General features: G+C 40.7%; 1 protein-coding gene across 1 annotated transcript in view; it reads left to right on the forward strand.

Annotated features, from left to right (window-relative positions):
* The first annotated feature begins 10,665 nt into the window (after positions 1–10,665).
* The window catches only part of LOC112220703 (X-linked interleukin-1 receptor accessory protein-like 2), a 324,138-nt gene continuing 314,557 nt past the window's right edge, over positions 10,666–20,246 (forward strand). The window contains exon 1 of the mRNA XM_042302865.1: positions 10,666–11,441. The gene's annotated coding sequence lies outside the window, so the exon portion shown is untranslated. The remainder of the gene's footprint in view (positions 11,442–20,246) is intronic.

Consider the following 20,246-nt stretch of genomic DNA (forward strand, 5'->3'; position numbering starts at 1 on the left):
AACAGGAGACAGGAGCCAGAGACAGAGTGGTAATGAGCAGATATTACGATCTGGCAGAGTGGCAGTGGCAGGACTGAGTATTTGTAGAGGTCTTGATTATGGAACAAGTTGCAGCTGGTAGGGATCTGCTCTGACTCCAGGTCAAGAAGACACCAGATAAACACCAGAGGGCGTAGCAGGAGCAGATGTGACACAGTGTATGTTTCTATCAATATTATCCATGCATCAAGACACCTGAAATTGTTTACTTTTGAATAATAATACATTTATTTTAATATGTCATCTATGTCAAATTATGTCATCAGTGGCCTCCCGGGTGGCGCAGTGGTTAAGGGCGCTGTACTGCAGCGCCAGCTGTGCCATCAGAGACTCTGGGTTCGCGCCTGTCGTAACCGGCCGTGACCGGGAGGTCCGTGGGGCGATGCACAATTGGCCTAGCGTCGTCCGGGTTAGGAAGGGCTTGGTCGGTAGGGATGTCCTTGTCTCATCGCGCACCAGCGACTCCTGTGGCGGGCTGGGCGCAGTGCGCGCTAACCAAGGTTGCCAGGTGCACGGTGTTTCCTCCGACACATTGGTGCGGCTGGCTTCCGGGTTGGATGCGCGCTGTGTTAAGAAGCAGTGCGGCTTGGTTGGGTTGTGTATCGGAGGACGCATGACTTTCAACCTTCGTCTCTCCCGAGCCCGTACGGGAGTTGTAGCAATGAGACAAGATAGTAGCTACTAAAAACAATTGGATACCACGAAATTGGGGAGAAAAAGGGGTAAAATAAATAATAAAAATATGTAATCCGTTTCTGTTTCTGTTGGTGTGTTGGTGTTACGTGTCCCTACGAGGAGCGCGAACCCAGTATAAATGAAAATATGGGGATGAAAAGGCAGTTAAATGGATTTTCTCTCAATTGTGGCAATATATCCTCCTCTGTGTATAACATTGACACAAAACGTTATTCTTTTGCCATCCAAGTATTCATGGTGAGGCTCGTTTTTGTGAAGACAATAATCCTATTTCTTCATGGTGGATGAGGTTCGTTTCACTAGGAATATGCTTATTATTGTGGGAAGAAATGCATATACCTGTTATGAAACTTCTGAGATCAGCCACAGAGGAGAGCAATCTGATCTCACTGCAACAAAAAAACAGATAACATTTTACACTAAAACACATGGAGTATGTACTGTATGTAAGGTGGTAAAGGTTCTTTCAAGATCACAGGGTCAAACTGTACTGTTACTGTATTGTTACTGTACATTTGCAGTCCACTTAATTGGAATGAGAGACCTACAAACACTGAGGTTCATGGTCTCCTGACACAGTGTGAAGTGCAGAGATTAGAAACGAGACAAATGTTGCTTTCAACAAGAAAAATCACACATGCTGTCCTTGGGTTCAGAGAGCAAATGAAAATAGACATGGAGATAGTGGGAGGTGAGGAAGCCAGTGAACTCCAGTGAAATAGGGCTACAATGACATCCCTGTGTACTCATGTACTATAGAGAAATAACCCATCAGGTTGGTGAATTATATATATCTTGCCTTTGTTACAACGTCAATGAAAAGATGAGCTAGCCGATTGATATCTGCATGAATTAATATGATACAGGCAACAATCTGTTGTTATGACAGAAAAACAGAAAAACTCCACACCACATTACTAGAATCCACTGACTTGAGAGCAGTGGGTGGAGGTGAGTTCTAATGATGTGAAGTCATTTCCATAGAGTGCCCTTACTGCCTGGTACAGCATCCAGTGGCCACTGTAAGTCTGCTTACCTGCTGTGCTGCATCCAGCACCAGTGAGATGGGCTCTACAGGAGAGTACACACACTTTAAAGTGGAGGTGTATTTATATTTCCTGTTCAGTTTCATACAGCTAGCGGTCATAGTTTTCATTATATGTTGCCTGAGATTTATTTGGGTATCTCTACAAGGCTATTTGTACTTAAAGTCGTTGTACAAAGATTAACATTTGAGCAATTTTACAACACGTCTACATTAATTAATTTGTAACATACAAAATGTAGCAGGTCTACGCTTGTCCCTGGCATGTCCTTAGCTGCGGGAATCATATCAAATGGAATTTTATTTGTAACATGCGCTGAATACAACTGTTGTAGACCATACCCTGAAATGCTTACTTACAAGCCCTTAAACAAGTCTATGTATACAGTTTAGTCGAGGTAATTTGTACATGTAGCTAAGGGTAAAGTGACTATGCATAGATAATAAACAGTGAGAAGCATTTTATTAATTGTCCAGCAGTCTTACAGCTTGGGCGTAGAAGCTGTTAAGGAGCCTTTTGGACCTAGAGTTGGAAATTCCGGTACTGCTTGCCGTGCAGTAGCAGAGAGAACAGTCTATGACCTCGGTGACTGGAGGCTTTGGTAATTTTTAGGGCCTTCCTCTGACACCTCCTAGGTCCTGGGTGGCAAGAAGCCTGGCTCCAGTGATGCATTGGGCTGTACTCCTGAGGGGGAAAAGGTTGTTGTCATGCCCTCTTCACAACTGTCTTGGTGTGTTTGGACCATGACAGTTTGTTGGTGATATAGACACCAAGGAACTTGAAATGCTCGATCCGCTCCACTACAGCCCCATCGACGTTAACGGGGGCTAGTTCGGCCCTCTTTGTCCTGTAATCCACGATCATCTCCTTTGTCTTGATCACGTTGAGGGAGAGGTTGTTGTCCTGGCACCACACAGCCAGGTCTCTGACTTCCTCCCTATAGGCTGTCTCATCATTGTCGGTGATCAGGCCGACCGCTGCTGTGTCGTCAGCAAACTTAATGACGATGTTGGAATTGTGCTTGGCCACGCAGTCATAGAGGACCTGAAGGTACTGCAGCACCCCCTGATAAATCGATATATATATATATATATATACAGTATATACACTACCATTCAAAACATTGGGGTCACATAGAAATGTCCAATGCTTTTTAAGAAAAGCTTATTTTTTGTCCATTAAAATAACATCAAATTGATCAGAAATACAGTGTAGACATTGTTAATTGTCGTGTCTTTACTATGGATTAAGTGATATATGACATCAAATTAGTTCTCTGTAATTAATATTATCTGATTAAACTAATCATGTAAATAATTTAATTAACTAGGAAGCCGGGGCACCAAGGAAGAATGTTTATAGAGCTGTTGTCTTCCGAATAAACTCTTGAAGACCTGGTAATCGTTTATATCAATAGCAGTCAATTATTAATCGTCACCTTAATCAGTCTCATCTGAACGTCGTAAAATGATTGGTTATCTTCACGAACCCTGGCTAACAAGTTGAATCAGCAATACAACATTTTGTTTAATTATTTATTTACTAAATAACTAAATAATCACACAGAATTACATAAACACAGGATGGATCATATATTGATTACTAATTATGTCATAAAAGAAAACGTCCCGAGCAGACGAAACCGATATGACGGCTGGTTACACAAAGAAAGGGGGTTAGGTTTGAATGAAAGCGCAGGATGACTGAGGAGCAAAAGAATTGGGTCTCTATCGGACCTTATGATGCTATGCTATCGTAAATACAGAATCATATGCATTCTAAATAACCACCCATTCGGAAAAGGAAAATGCAAGAAATATATTTACTCTGAGCTGTACTTTGATAGATTGGTCAAAGATCGAAAGCTGGGTTACCCAGCAGAGATCTCCCTTGTCCTTTGAAGAATATTTCTGGCAGATACGTTGTAGTACCCTGTCGTTCTAAAAAGATTGTTCATCCTTTCAAAGTTCAAAATTCCCTAATTTTAAAAACTAAAATTACATTTCATGTTTTCACAAATAGTTCCATATTTAAACATTTAAATGGCACAACAATTCCATGTGAATCTGAACTAGAATGTGTGGACTTTCCAAGATGTAGTTTATGTTATCCTATCATCAGTAATAATATCTCAGGCGACAACTGATCTGACATCCTATTCTTTATGTACCAACAGATATTTTAACCTGGTTGGATAACATGAAGATTTTTCTTTTCCCCAACCTTTTGATGTTACAATACTCTCTCTATGTTAGCAAAGGGCTTTCCAAGAGTCCATTCTGTGGAGTGGAGAGAAAAAGGTGGAAAGGTATTTATGGGGAGTCATAAACCTCCCCCAACAGGACAATGTCAATGCATAATGTTGTAAATGACTATTGTAGCTGGAAACTGATTATTTTTTATGGAATATCTACATAGGCGTACAGAGGCCCATTATCAGCAACCATCACTCCTGTGTTCCAATGGCACGTTGTGTTAGCTAATCCAATTTATTATTTTAAAAGGCTAATTGATCATTAGAAAACCCTTTTGCAATTATGTTAGCACAGCTGAAAACTGTTGTCCTGATTAAAAATATCTTAGGGCTGAGATCCCGTTAACAACAGCCAGTGAAAGTGCAGGGCGCCAAATTCAAAACAGCAGAAATCTCATAATTACAATTCCTCAAACATACAAGTATCTTATACCATTTTAAAGGTAATATTGTTGTTAATCCCACCAGTGTCCAATTTCAAATAGGCTTTACAGCAAAATCACCAGAAACGATTATGTTAGGTCAAAGCCATATCACAGAAAAACACAGCCATTTTTCCAGCCAAAGAGTGGAGTCACAAAAATCTGAAATAGAGATAGAATTAATCACTAACCTTTGATGATCTTCATCAGATGACACTCATAGGACTTCATGTTACACAATATATGTATGTTTTGTTTGATAAAGTTAATATTTATATTTAAAAAATCTCAGTATACATTGGCGCGTTATGTTCAGTAGTTCCAAAAACATCCAGTGATTTTGCAGAGAGCCACATCAATTTACAGAAATACTCAATATAAATGCTGATGAAAATACAAGTGTTATACATAGAAATATAGATAAACTTCTCCTTAATGCAACTGCTCTGTCAGATTTCAAAAAAGCTTTACAGAAAAAGCAAAGCATGCAATAATCTGAGTACGGAGCTCAGAGAACTAACAAGCCAAAAAGATATCCGCCATATTATGCAGTCAATAGAAGTCAGAAATAATATTTTAAATATTCACTTACCTTTGATGATCTTCATCAGAATGCACTCCCGGGAATCCCAGATTCACAATAAATGTTTGATTTGTTCGATAATGTCCATCATTTATGTCCAAATAGCTACTTATGTTAGCGCGTTTGGAAAACAAATCAAAACTCACGAAGCGCGTTCACTAGTTGCAGAAGAAATGTCAAAAAGTGCCGTTACAGTCCGTAGAAACATGTCAAACGATGTATAGAATCAATCTTTAGAATGTTTTTAACATAAAACTTAAATAATATTCCAACCGGAGAATTCCTTTGTCTTCAGAAAAGCAAATGGAACGGGAGCTACCTCTCATGTGAATGCGCATGACCAGCTCATGACTGCTGGCAGACCTCTGTGTCAAGCCCTGACCTGAGTATTCTTTGTTTTCTTTATTCTTTTGGTTAGGTCAGGGTGTGACATGGGTGATGTATGTGTTTTTGTACTGTCTAGGGGTATTGTAGGTTTATGGGGTTGTTTATCATCTAGGTGTTTATATATGTCTATGGTTGCCTAGATCGTCTCTCAATTAGAGGCAGGTGTTTATCGTTGTCTCTGATTGGGAACCATATTTAGGCAGCCAACTTCTTTGGGTATTTCGTGGGTTATTGTCTATGTCTAGTTGCCTGTGTATGCACATTTATAGTATAGCTACATGTTCGTTTTGTTGTTTTTGTAGTTTGTTTAGTGTCCGTCTTTATTAAAATATATAATATGTATTCTAATCACGCTGCGCTTTGGTCTCCTCTTTACGACGATCGTGACACTCTGTCTCATTCCCCTCTCATTCAGCCCCCCTTTACAGTAGAAGCCTCAAACAAGTTTCTAAAGACAGTTGACATCTAGTGGAAGCCTTAGGAAGTGCAAGATGACCAATATCCCACTGTAACTTCAATAGGGGCTGAGTTGAAAATCGACCAACCTCAGATTTCCCACTTCCTGTTTGGATTTTCCTCAGGTTTTTGCCTGCCATATGAGTTCTGTTATACTCACAGACATCATTCAAACAGTTTTAGAAAGTTCAGAGTGTTTTCTATCCAAATATACTAATACTATGCATATATTAGAAACTGGGATTGAGGAGCAGGCAGTTTACTCTACTCAGGTTACTCTTTACCTTATTCATCCAAGCTACTCAATACTGCCCCCAGCCATAAGAAGTTTTAAAGAAGCAATAAAACTGGCCATCTTTAGACAAGTTGAGTATCTTGAGCATCAGCATTTGTGGGTTTGATTACAGGCTCAAAATGGTCAGAAACAAAGAAAATTATTCTGAAACTCGTCAGCCTGTTCTTGTTCTGAGAAATGAAGGCTATTCCATGCCAGAAATGGCCAAGAAACTGAAGATCTCGTACATCGCTGTGTACTGCTCCCTTCACAGAACGGCCCCACCTGCCCTGAATGACAGGTCGCCACTGGTTACAGCCTTATTCTAAAATGGAATAATTTGTTTTGTTTCTCATCAATCAGGAAGGAGACGTGTTCTGTCTCCTACAAATGAATGTATTTTGCTGCGAAAAGTGCAAATCAATCTCAGAACAACAGCAAAGGACCTTGTGAAGCTGCAGGAGGGAACAGGTACTAAAGTATCTATGTCCACAGTAAAACGAGTCCTGTATCGACATAACCTGAAAGGCCGCTCAGCAAGGAAGAAGCCACTGCTCCAGAACCGCCATAAAAAAAGCCAGACTATGGTTTGCAACTGCACATGGGGACAAAGATCGTACTTTTTGGAGAAATGTCCTCTGGTCTGATGAAACCAAAATAGAACTGTTTGGCCATAATGACCTTCGTTATGTTTGGAGAAAATAGGGTGAGGCTTGCAAGCTGAAGAACACCATCCCAACCGTGAAGCACAGGGGTGGCAGCATCATGTTGTGGGGGTGCTTTGCAGCAGGAGGGACTGGTGCACTTCACAAAATAGATGGCATCATGAGGTAGGAAAATTATGTAGATATATTGAAGCAAAATCTCAAGAAATCAGTCAGGAAGTTAAAGCTTGGTCGCAAATGGGTCTTCCAAATGGACAATGACCCCAAGCATACTTCCAAAGTTGTGGCAAAATAGCCTAAGGACAACAAAGTCAAGGTATTGGAGTGGCCATCACAAAGTCCTGACCTCAATCCTATAGAAAATATGTGGGCAGAACTGAAAAATTGTGTGCGTGCAAGGAGGCCCACAAACCTGACTCAGTTACATCAGCTCTGTCAGGAGGAATGGCCCAAAATTCACCCAACTTATTGTGGGAAGCTTGTGGAAGGCTACCCGAAATGTTTCACCCAAGTCAAACAATTTAAAGGCAATTCTACCAAATACTAATTGAGTGTGTCAACTTCTGACCCACTGGGAATGTGATAAAAATAAATAAAAGCTGAAATAAATCATTCTCTCTACTATTATTCTGACATTTCACATTCTTAAAATAAAGTGGTGATCCTAACTGACCTAAGACAGGGAATTTTTACAAGGATTAAATGTCAGGAGTTGTGAAAATCTGAGTTTAAATGTATTTGGCTAAGGTGTATGTAAACTTCCGACTTCAACTGTATATTAAAGGCCTGATTGGTGGAGTGCTGCAGAGATGGTTGTCCTTCTGGAAGGTTCCAGCTCTAGGAAGAGTCTTGGTGGTTCCCAACATCTTCCATTTAAGAATGATGGAGGCCACATTTCTTGGTACCCTTCCTGTGACTCGACACTTTCCTGTCTCGGAGTTCTACAGACAATTCCTTCAAGCTCATGGTTTGGTTTTTACTCTGACATGCACTGTCAACTGTGGGACTTTATATTGACATGTGTGGGCCTTTCGAAATCATGCCCAATCAATAGAGTTTACCACAGGTAAACCCCCATCAAGTTGTAGAAACATATCAAGGATGATCAATGGGCACAGGATGTACCTGAGCTCAATTTAGAGTCTCAAAGGTTCAAAGAGCCTTGAATCTTCTGAGGCCTGAGGAATGCATGAAGTGGAGGAAGATATGGTTATAGACTATAAGTGCCAGGGAGAAACAGCTGACCCATTCTGTAATAGCTTTTAAAATAACAGTTCTCCAATAGCTTAGCATGGTACTCAGATTCCAAGAAGCAGCAGTTCACCAGCACTCCCTGAAAGAGGTTAATATCCGTATTCTTAAAGGCTCTGCTAACTTGCACAGCTCCTTTTGCTGTTAACACCCTGGAGTTTTCACTACATCTTTAAGTTGTGTGTTACCAACATGTCAGTGGTCTGGATGAGTGTGGCACAGCAGAGCGGTCTAGAACCAGTGCCAAGTGATAGAGAGGGTGAGAAGAGATTTGTCTGCCAGTCCTAAACTTCTTATCCTTGTATAACATATTCCTAATCTGATTTCTTGGTGCTTGTAATGCTGGCACTGTATCAGCATGTATAATCACTTGGTGACACATGAAAATGGAGGAAATAGATTATTATGGAATACAATCAACACAGCATACAATCAAAGCTACCCTGAAAAATGTCCCTCCCCTGAATAATACAACACTATTTGAATGAGGGGAAACAAGCTATCTATTAACAGCAGTGTCCTTACATGGCTGCTTGTCTAGCTCCAGCTTCTCCCATGGGCAGCCTCCAGGTGATGTCAGGTCAGGCCTCCACACAGCAGTCAGCCTAACATGTCCACCATGACTGTGGTGTCTTCAGCCCTCACTGTAGCCCTCACTGTCCTGTACTGTACACACCACTGACAGTGAAATTAGTGTCATAAATATTTCATGATGTGCTTGTCTTAGCCCTATTGATTCCAACTGCAGGCAGCAAACTCCCTTTGAAAATCTTCCCCTGGATGCAAGCCTGTCTGCCGCATAGCTGTCAAATCTGACCACACACAGAAACACATACACACACGCACTAGACGAGTGGATAATGGGGTTTTGCAGAGTGTGTGCGTGTGCATGCATGTGTGTGTGCATGTGTCTGTGTGACCAGATTCATGTAGCCCACCAGCATGATGGTTGTCACTCTTGAATGATTAATCACATAGTATAGTGTTCAGGGAGGGAAGGCTCTCCCATCGTTCTCCTCTAAATGTAGTTTTACTTCAATGAAAAAGGCCTCCATTTTCGCAATCAACAGTGGTCTAGGCCAAGGCTCCTTTCACTAGCTCTTTTTCTCTCCTCAGCAGCAGTGGTTGAAACCAGTTTCAGCTGGACATAAGCTATACGTTTTATTGAGTTGCAATTGGCTGTCACAGATATCAAGCTCACGCAGTTCTCATCACCTCACACATTAAATTAACAGAGGACAGGTCCAGTCGGCAAATACATTTTAATTGCACATATCCGTGGCAGTTATATCAGACCCGACACAGATCGTGCCGCACCACCGTGCCATGCCGCCTGTCAGCAGGACAGCAAGTCATGTGCAGAGGTGAGAGAGCACTCATACAGCTACCTCTGTACTGTGTACATGACTGCCTCCCTACGCCCACTCTGTGAGATGGGCTTCATGGCTGCTCTGAGTTTCTGTCCATCAGCTTAATGAAAAGGTATTTGTTATGTACTGTTCAACTCTAAGTGTATGTTACTAAAAAATATTCTGTCTGAATAACAGACAAGCACATGCAGTGCAGTGAAATCAATCTACTCAGTGATCATGTAGTTCATCTGTCAGGTAATGTACAGGAAATTCAGTAGAGTAACAGAACATACTACAATGGCATGCGTACTTTAGATGCGGAACATGCTGGTGAAAATCCTTAAAAACGCTCAAAGTATTTACTTGTGAGTGAAGTTATCTAAAGCTGCAAATTGAGCAAATCTATAGTTTTAGATAAGAAAATCAGACCACACAAACACCTCCTAACTCATTGCATCATTAATTACTTCAACAAAAGAAAACATATCACCATTGTTAGTGAAGAGAGCTTCTACATTCAGCCCATGTGGCTCAGCCTACTCTGGAACAGAACTTAATGAATAAAATGTTGTGAATTATTAGAGCATGATTGATAAATCATCAGCTTCACAATGGAGAGATTGTATCTAAACATTTGACTTGTAGCTGTAATGGGCCACACTGGCTTGTTGCTCCCACACTGAGCTTTGATGTGATTTGTGTATTGGCAACATTGACATATTAAGTGTATCATCATAATCCTCCATCATGTTTTGGAGTTTATAGTCATTATCATCATATCATTGAGATTGTTGTGCATCACTTTTCCTGATCAGAGACCCCCCCCCCCCAAACCCTATGAGTTGTTGACATCAGAGAATGTCATAGGCTACATTGCGCACTTTTAATTCATACAAGTCTATGAATGTATGTGCCTTGTGTTCTATGCAGTGAGGTATGACTGCTATTTAGGTTGAGTCCTAAATCATATTTTTTCAAATTCGCTTCCAATGTTCCTTTTCTCTTCATCTTATTGCCTGGTTGCTTTAACGTTCACTTTTTTGTGTCTTCATGAAGGATCAATTTTTTGTTTTTGTATTATGCCGATATATTCTAGGTCTGTTACTGTGTTAAAACTAAAATCTGTCTTCTCTCTCTGGTGTTTTTGGCACGTCATCCCTCACCGCCACAAGGAGGCGATAGGGGGGATATATTTTTCAAAACCAACGCACCTTAAAATATATTTAAGCATATACTCTTGGTCTAGCCTGTTTCAGTAGTCCGTCTAATTTAAAATGCTGTCTTGAAATCAAGAGTTCGAGTTCATCGAATCTTCCCTTGAGTCAATCAACAGCACTTTTCGAGCTATCTGTTTCCCCACAGACGCGTGGGACTGAAGAACTGCGTCCTCGCGGAGACAGCCGGCTGTCACTGTCTCTAGATGCGTGTTGAAGGAGCGCGCGGGAGGGGTCTGGCTGCGAGAGATCATCATCGATTGCTGGAGTCTGCAAAGGCACTCCATCCAGCACAACACAAATCAGATGTGGAGCTTTTCCAATGCAATATGAGTGACTCAACTCATGAGGGGTGAGACAGCACTGGGGAAGGTGTAGAACAGGGGAGGACAGAGAACCGTTTTGCAACCCCTTGGTGTTTACGAGTCCAGGATTCCGGGAAATGGAAGTTATTTTTGACCATCTAAAGTAGAGCGAATCTTCAACATTCCGTCGGACAAGGGGCAGGAAGAGCCGAAGTAACTCAGATGAGTTAATTGCAGCCTTCTGTCGACTAATGTTGCCATTCGAATATCCTTGAAATAGTCTGAGGAATCCGTCCTCACAGAAGTAAGAAAATACTGTCTTGTGCTCGAACAATTTAATTTCAAACGTTGTGAGCTGATTTGAACTGGAGAGACCGTGAATTATGCTCTAATACATTTTGAAAACAAACTCAAACATACTCAGACGAGTGGAAATACTTTATTGAAACAAGCCTCGATTGATAATCTGCCTCTTTTGCACGGATTATCAACATCAGGTGAGTGCCAACCTGAACCTGAATAATACAAAATGTGCATCTAAGTGTGTGTTATTGTAATGCTGTAGAAGTTATGAGAATTAGAAAACAGACCATGGAAGTAAAGTGATTGCTCTTGCACGTCCTGTAGATTCCTTATTTAAAAACCTATTGCATTGCGTTGTTAATTTGTAAAAGTGGTCCCAACATAGATATGGTGATTGTTTAATTTCGTTTTAGCACCACCGCATGCAGGCTGGTGTTGTGTTTGTATGGCGGTGGTGGTGTCGATGCAGGTTGAGGCTGCATGAGGCGGTGGGTTTAATTATTGTGGTCGTTTAACGATAGGGCGCACATCAATCGTTTCACCCAGAGATACGGTCTCCCGGTGAAGCAGGCTGTCTGGCCACATTGATTTATACAATAAAGTAACTCCATAGATCAGATTCCGGACTGAAGATCGACTGCAGCCAGACTCTAACTGTCACTTTCAGCGCCGCTGCCCATCCTTTACCTCTGCTGGGAGGTGGGGAGAGAGAGGAGAGGAAACGGATTAACAGCAAATAGATTACCACAAACAAACTATAGATGCGCTCGGCTCCTGAGGTTCATTTGTGCAATGTTCACCGTGTAAGCAAGTATTTTATGCACACCTGGAGTGTGGTTGGACAACTTTACCTTCCCTCCGGTGACATGACAGTCACCTCTGTGATATGGTATTTGCCTATATATTTGTGAGGGACATAAACTATGGTCGAACTATATGAAGAGTTTATTTTAAAAATGCTTCTGTATATCCACCAATTTTTCACATTGTGTTTTTTCACAATAAATGATTGCTTATGGGTATCATGTGTGTGTAAAATATTACTGTTCTCAGATTTTTTATTCATAGTATATGAAAATGTTTGAGTTTTTTTGCAAAACGCTATACACTCCTAATAATGAGTTGCACCCCATTTTGCCCTCAGAACAGCCTCAATTTGTCTGGGCATGAACTCTACAAGGCGTCGAAAGCATTCCACAAAGATACTGGTCCATGTTGAGTCCAATGCTTCCCAAAGTTGTGTCAAGTTGGCTGGGTGTTATTTGAGTGGTGGACCATTCTTGATACACACGGGAAACTGCTGAGCGTGAAAAATCCAGCAGCGTTGCAGTTCTTGACACACTCAAACTGGTGTGCCTGTCACATACTACTATACCCCGTTCAAAGGCACTTAGATATTTGGTATTTCCCATTCACCCTCTGAATGGCACATACACAATCCATGTCACAATTGTCTCAAGGCTTAAAAATCCTTCTTTAACCCCACTCCTCCCCTTCATCTGCTCTGGTTGAAGTGGATTTAACAAGTGACATCAATAAGGGATCATAGCTTTCACCTGGATTCACCTGGTCATTCTATTTCATGGAAAGAGCAGGTGTTCTTAAAGTTTTGTATAATCAGTGTACATTGTTTAGCTGGAATGGACTGTTCGTATCCTGTATATTTAACTGTGATGTGTGGTTGTCTCACCTAGCTATCTTAAGATCAATGCACATACTGTAAGTCGCTCTGGATAGGAGCATCTGCTAAATGACTAAAATGTCAAATTTAATTGTTTTGCATGTAGATATATTAATGTATTGAATCATTTTTACAAATTTTAAAAACAATATTGATGTCACAAATGTAACATTTGGAGCTAGAAACACAAGCATTTCGCTGCATCTACGATAACGTTTGCTGATCTTGTGTAACGTGACCAATACATTTGGATTTGATTTAGATTTGATATGATTTGTACAGTTCTTTATTAAAAATGTAGTTATTTGTTACATTTGACTGTGTAAAACCTAGCAGTACTACTTATTTATCTGAGAGTGAGGCAGATATAAAGTAGCAGTCAAAAGTTTGGACACACCTACTCATTCAAGGGTTTTTCTTTATTGTTACTATTTTGACATTGTAGAATAATAGTGAAGACATCAAAACTATGAAATAACACATATGGAATTATGTAGTAACCAAAAAAGTATTAAACAAATCAAAACATATTTTATAGTTGAGATTCTTCAGTTTCCACCATTTGCCTTGTGACAGCTTTGCACACTCTTGGCATTCTGTCAACCAGCTTCACCTGAAATGCTTTTCCAACAGTCTTGAAGGAGTTCCCACATATGCCGAGCACTTGTTGGCTGATTTTCCTTCACTCTGCAGTCCAAATCTTCCCAAACCACCTCAATTGGTTTGAGGTCAGGTAATTGTGGAGGCCAGGTCATCTGATGCATTACTACACCACTCTCCTTCTTGGTAAAATAGTTCTTACACAGCCTGGAGGTGTGTTGGGTCATTGTCCTGTTGAAAAACAAATGATACTCCCACTAAGAGCAAACCAGAAGGGATGGTGTATCGCTGTAGAATGCTGTGGTAGCCATGCTACATGCATTTCTCTACACGCGCAATAACATCTGCTAAACAGGTGTATGTGACCAATAAGATTTGATTTGATAAGTGTGCCTTGAATTCGAAACAAATAATCGACAGTGTCACCAGCAAAGAACCCACGCACCATCACACTTCCTTCTCCATGATTCACAGTGGGAACCGCACATGCGGAGGTCATCCGTTCACCTACAATGCGTCTCACAAAGACACATCGGTTGAAACCAAAAATGTGGACTTATCAGAGCAAAGGACAGATTTCCACCGGTCTAATGTCAATTGCTTGTGTTTCTTGGTCCAAGCAAGTCTCTTCTTATTGGTGTCCTTTAGTAATGGTTTCTTTGCAGCAATTCGACCAGGAAGGCCTGATTCATGCAGTCTCCTCTGAACAGTTGATGTTGAGATGTGTCTGTTACTTGAACTCTGTAAAGCATTTATTTTGGCTGTAATTTCTGAGGCTGGTAACTCTAATGAGCTTATCCTCTGCAGCAGAGGTAACTATGGGTCTTCCTTTCCTGTGGCGGTCCTCATGGTTTTTGCAAATGCACTTGAAGAAACTTTCAAAGCTCTTAACATTTTGGGGATTGACTGACCATGTCTTAAACAACTTATTAGGGCTGCAATCCCGTTAACGGGATGATCTGACGACAGCCAGTGAAAGTGCAGGGCGCCAAATTCAAAATGACAGAAATCTCACAATTAAAATTCCTCAAACATACATGTATCTTATACCGTTTTAAAGGTAATAGTGTTGTTAATCCCACCACAGTGTCCGATTTCAAATAGGCTTTACGGCGAAAGCACCAGAAACGGACTTCATGTTACACAATACATGTATGTTTTGTTTGATAAAGTTCATATTTATATCAGAAAATCTGAGTTTACATTGGCGCGTTACGTTCAGTAGTTCCAAAAACGATGTGCATAGCCACATCGATTCAACAGAAATACTCATCATAAATGTAGATGATAATACAAGTTATACACATGGAATTATAGATATACCTCTCCTTAATGCAGCCGCTGTGTCAGATTTCAAAAAAACTTTACGGAAAAAGCAAACCATGCAATAATCTGAGACGGCGCTCAGAAAATTAATCAAATTAGCCACCATTTTGGAGTCAACAGAAACCAGAAACTACATGATAAATATTCCCTTACCTTTGATCATCTTCATCAGAATGCACTCCCAGGAATCGCAGTTCCACAATAAATGCTTGATTTGTTCGATAATGTCTGTTATTTATGCCCAAGTAGCTACTTTCGTTAGCGTTAGGTACACATATCCAAACGCTTGTGCGTTTGGACAAAAACTTTGGACAAAAACTTCAAAACGTTATATTACAGGTTGAAGAAACATTTCAAACTAAGTATAGAATCAATCATTAGGATGTTTTTATCATAAATCTTCAATAAAGTTCCAACCGGAGAATTCCTTTGTGTCTACAGAAGCAACGGAACGCAAGTCGATTTTATGTGGAATGCGGATGACCAGGAAATGGCTCTCTGCCAGTAAACTTACTCATTCCGCTCTTATTCAATCCCACAACACAGCAGAAGCCTCATTCAAGTTTCTATAGACGGTTGACATCTAGTGGGAGCCCTAGGAAGTGCAACTTCATTCATATCCCAATGTGAATTCAATAGGGCCTGGGTTGAAAATATACCAACCTCAGATTTCTCACTTCCTGTTTGGATTTCTTCTCAGGTTTTTGCCTGCCATTTGAGTTCTGTTATACTCACAAGCATCATTCAAACAGTTTTAGAAACGTCAGAGTGTTTTCTATCCAATACTAATAATAATATGCATATATTCACAACTGAGCCTGAGGATCAGGCCGTTTACTCTGGGCACCTTTCATCCAAGCTACTCAATACTGCCCCTGCAGCCATAAGAAGTAATGATTAACTGTAGTTCCTCTTTGCTTATTTGAGCTGTTCTTGCCATAATATGTACTTTGTGTTTTACCAAATAGGCCTATCTTCTGTACACCACCCCTACCTTGTCACAACACAACTGATTGGCTCAAACTCAATAAGAATGAAAGAAATTAACTTAACAAGTCACACCTGTTAATTGAAATGCATTCAAGGTGACTACCTCATGAAGCTGGTTGAGAGAATGCCAAGTGTGTGCAAAGTCATCAAGGCAAAGTGTGGCTACTTTGAAGATAGATTAAATATATTTAGATTTGTTTAACACTTTTTTTGGTTACTACATGATTTCATATGTGTTTTTTCATAGTTTTGATGTCTTCACTATTATTCTACAGGGTCGAAAATAGTAAAAATGAAGGAAACCCCTTGAATGAGTAGGTGTGTACAAACTTTTTACCTGAACTGTATAGCATTTTGCAAAAACACGTGATTATTTCTCTCTGAAATAAAACATTCAAGTGATAGATTTTAAACAAATACAAATCGGTCATTGAACAAATACAGTTGAAGTCTGAGGTTTACATACACTTAGATTGGAGTCATTAAAACTCAAATTTCTTGTTAACAGTTTAACAATTTCTTGTTAACAAACTATAGCTTTGGCAGGTCGGTTAGGACATCTACTTTGTGCATGACACAAGTAATTTTTCCAACAATTGTTTACGGACAGATTATTTCACTTATAATTCACTGGATCACAATAACAGTGGGTCAGAAGTTTACATTCACTAAGTTTACGGTGCCTTTAAACAGCTTGGAAAATTCCAGAAAAATATGTCATGGCTTTAGAAGCTTCTGATAGGCTAATTGGCATTATTTGAGTCAATTGGAGGTGTACATGTGGATGTATTTCAAGGCCTACCTTCAAACTCAGTGGCTCTTTGCTTGACATCATGGGGAAACCAAAAGAAATCAGCCAAGACCTCACAACAAAAAAATTGTAGACCCCCACAAGTCTGGTTCATCCTTGGGACCAATTTCCAAACACCTGAAGGTACCACGTTCACCTGTACAAACAATAGTACGCAAGTATAAACACCATGGGACCATGCAGCTGTCATACCACTCAGGAAGGAGACGCATTCTGTCTCCTAGAGATGAACGTACTTTGGTGCGAAATGTGCAAGTCAATCCCAGAACAACAGCAAAGGACCTTGTGAAGATGCTGGAGGAAACAGGTACAAAAGTATCTATATCCACAGTAAAACACGTCCTATATCGACATAACCTGAAGGGCCACTCAGCAAGGAAGAAGCCACTGCTCCAGAACCACCATAAAAAAGGCAGACTGCGGTTTGCAACTGCACATGGGGACAAAGATTGTACTTTTTGGAGAAATGTCCTCTGGTCTGATGAAAGCAAAATGGAACTGTTTGGCCATAATGACCATCGTTATGTTTGGAGGGAAAAGGGGGACGCTTGCAAGCTGAAGAACACCATTTCAACCATGAAGCACAAGGGTGGCAGCATCATGTTGTGTTGCTTTGCTGCAGGAGGGACTGGTGCCCTTCACAAAATAGATAACACCATGAGGTGGGAAAATATGTAGATATATTGAAGCAACATCTCAAGACATAAGTAAGTTAAAGCTTGGTCGCAAATGGGTCTTCCAAATGGACAATGACCCCAAGCATACTTCCAAAGTTGTGGCAAAATGGCTTAAGGACAACAAAGTCAAGGTATTGGAGTGGCCATCACAAAGCCCTGACCTCAATTCCGTAGAAAAATTGTGGGCAGAACTGAAAAATGTGTGTGAGCAAGGACGCCCACAAACCTGACTCAGTTACACCAGCTCTGTCAGGAGGAATGGGACAAAATTCACCCAAGTTATTGTGGGAAGCTTGTGGAAGGCTACCCAAAACTATTTGACATTAGGTAAACGATTTAAAGGCAATGCTACCAAATACTAATTGAGTGTATGTAAACTTCTGACCCACTGGAAATGTGATGAAAGAAATAAAAGTTTAAATAAATGATTCTCTACTATTATTCTGACGTTTCACATTCCTAAAATGAAGTGGTGATCCTAACTGACCTAAGACAGGGCATTTTTACTAGGATTAAATGTCAGGAATTGTGAAAAACTGAGTTTAAATGTATTTGACTAAGGTGTATGTAACCTTCCGACTTCAACTGTATATATTTACACCTGTATGTCGTTGTTTTCTTCTCTATTAGAATCGCCGGTCCAGCTTACTGCAGAGTCAATTCATCAGAGAGTCTCTGGTTAACTTCCCCTTTCCTATTTGTCGCTTTCTCCGAGGTTCTGGACAGTGTCCGTTGTTATGGACACGTCAGATGGTCGTTGCATAGATAGAAGCTTCCGTGGTTGTCGGTATTCTCATAGTAGATTTACGTCATTTCCAGCTGCAGACTAGTAATTCTACGTCTAGGATTTTACTCTTATTCTGTAGTGATCGATAGTCTCATAGTTTAGCCATTTCCAGCCGTGTAGCCAACACTACACGCTGTCTGTTTTCCTGGGCCTATAGAGTTGTAGTTCTGAACCATTTCAATATACAGCATCAGCTCCATGTTTTCTAGTCTAATGTACATTTTATCAGGAGTGGGTTTTCTACACTTCTGAGAAAAGTGTGGTCCAATGAAGCCGACATAATATCTATTCTCTCGTGAGCGTGGCCAATGATTTGGTTAACTTTATATGAAACTCCATATTTTCTCATTTAGAAGGTTAACATCACATCTTTTCACAAATAGTTTCATGTTTAATCACATACGTTTCACAATATTTAGATGTAAACCCCATAATTTAAGAAGTGTACACAACCAAAGACAAAGTAATGAGTGTTTCCGGTCCTTCATGAGATCACCAAATGAAACACACTCGTCATGACTGTCCCTTAAGTGTCCACGGACCACTCCCACATTATTTAAAAAAATGTAAAATATAAATATTTTTTAATTATTCAAACGTTTGTCCAAGGGTTTCTCTGTGTTCCACAGTTTACATTCCCACCTCGAACACTACAGAGCATAGAGACAGCATATTTTATCACTGCCATAAAACAGCCGACTTCCCGCTCTCCCCCTCTACGAGAGAGAGCACGCTGTAGAGCAGACCCACTGTAACCTGATCCTTCAGATCGTCACAGGAGAGTTATGACATATATTTGCTCCATAACTGACCGGGTACAAGACCTGCTGCCTGAATTTCCAGTGCCTTTCACATTGCTACAGGGGTTGCCATGAAGAATAGCTTTTCCAAGCAATGACATATCATAGTATAACCCCTTCTAGATGTCCATTTAGGTGTCAGGTGCACTGTATATTACCTACAATGAGGGGCTGACAAAGGCCTGGTGAAGGCCAAAGGCCTGGTGAAGGCAATCCAATAGTATGAGCAAATGGCGCCGAAGTAGATAGCTGCCGTTTTACGATTCCGTAACAAATTGTGCTATTGTGTATGTTCTTTCACGTTATTTCTAAGTTATTTTGTACGTAATGTTTCTGCCACCGTCTCTTATCACCGAAAAGAGCTTCTAGATATCAGGACAGCATTTACTCACCCCATACAGGAGGAATACTTTTTCTTCAACAGGTCAGATGGGAGGGATTTACTTCAGACGCCCGACAGGGCCCTCATCCCCATCATTCGCAGGAGAAAGAGACGGAGGTATCGTGGACGAAGATCCCAGTGTTTTGTTAGGATCCGTCGCTGAGAGGGTAATCTACCTTTACCATCGGTCCTATTACCAAACGTACAATCAATCAATAATAAAATAGACGAACAACAATCACGTCTATTCTACCAATCGGACATTAAAAACTGTAATATCTTATGTTTCACTGAGTCGTGGCTGAACGACAACATGAATAACATACAGCTGGCGGGTTGTAAGCTTTTTCCGCATGATAGAACAGCAGCCTCTGGTAAGACAAGGGGTGGCGGGCTATGTATATTTGTAAACAACAGCTAGTGCACAAATTCTAAGGAAGTTTCAAGGTTTTGCTCGCCTGAGGTAGAGTATCTCGTGATAAACTGTAGACCATACTATTTACCAAGAGAGTTTTCATCTGTATTTTTCGTAGCTGTCTATTTACCACCACAAACCGATCCTGGCACTAAGACCGCACTCAATGAGCTGTATACGGCCATAAGTAAACAGGAAATGCTCATCCAGAGGCGGCGCTCCTAGTGGCCCGGGGACTTTAATGCAGGAAAACTCTAATCAGTTTTACCTAATTTCTACCAGCATGTTAATTGTTCAACCAGAGACAAAAACTCTTGATCACCTTTACTCCACACACAGAGACGCGTACAAAGCTCTCCTTCGCCCTCCATTTGGCAAATCTGACAATAATTATCTCCTCCTGACTCCTGCTTACAAACAACTTAAGCCAATAAGAAAGTGGTCAGATGAAGCAGATGCTAAGCTACAGGACTGTTTTGCTAGCACAGACTGGCATATGTTCCGGGATTCTTCCGATGGCATTGAGGAGT

The sequence above is a fragment of the Oncorhynchus tshawytscha genome, linkage group LG21, assembly GCF_018296145.1.
Source record: "Oncorhynchus tshawytscha isolate Ot180627B linkage group LG21, Otsh_v2.0, whole genome shotgun sequence".
NCBI lineage: Eukaryota > Metazoa > Chordata > Actinopteri > Salmoniformes > Salmonidae > Oncorhynchus > Oncorhynchus tshawytscha.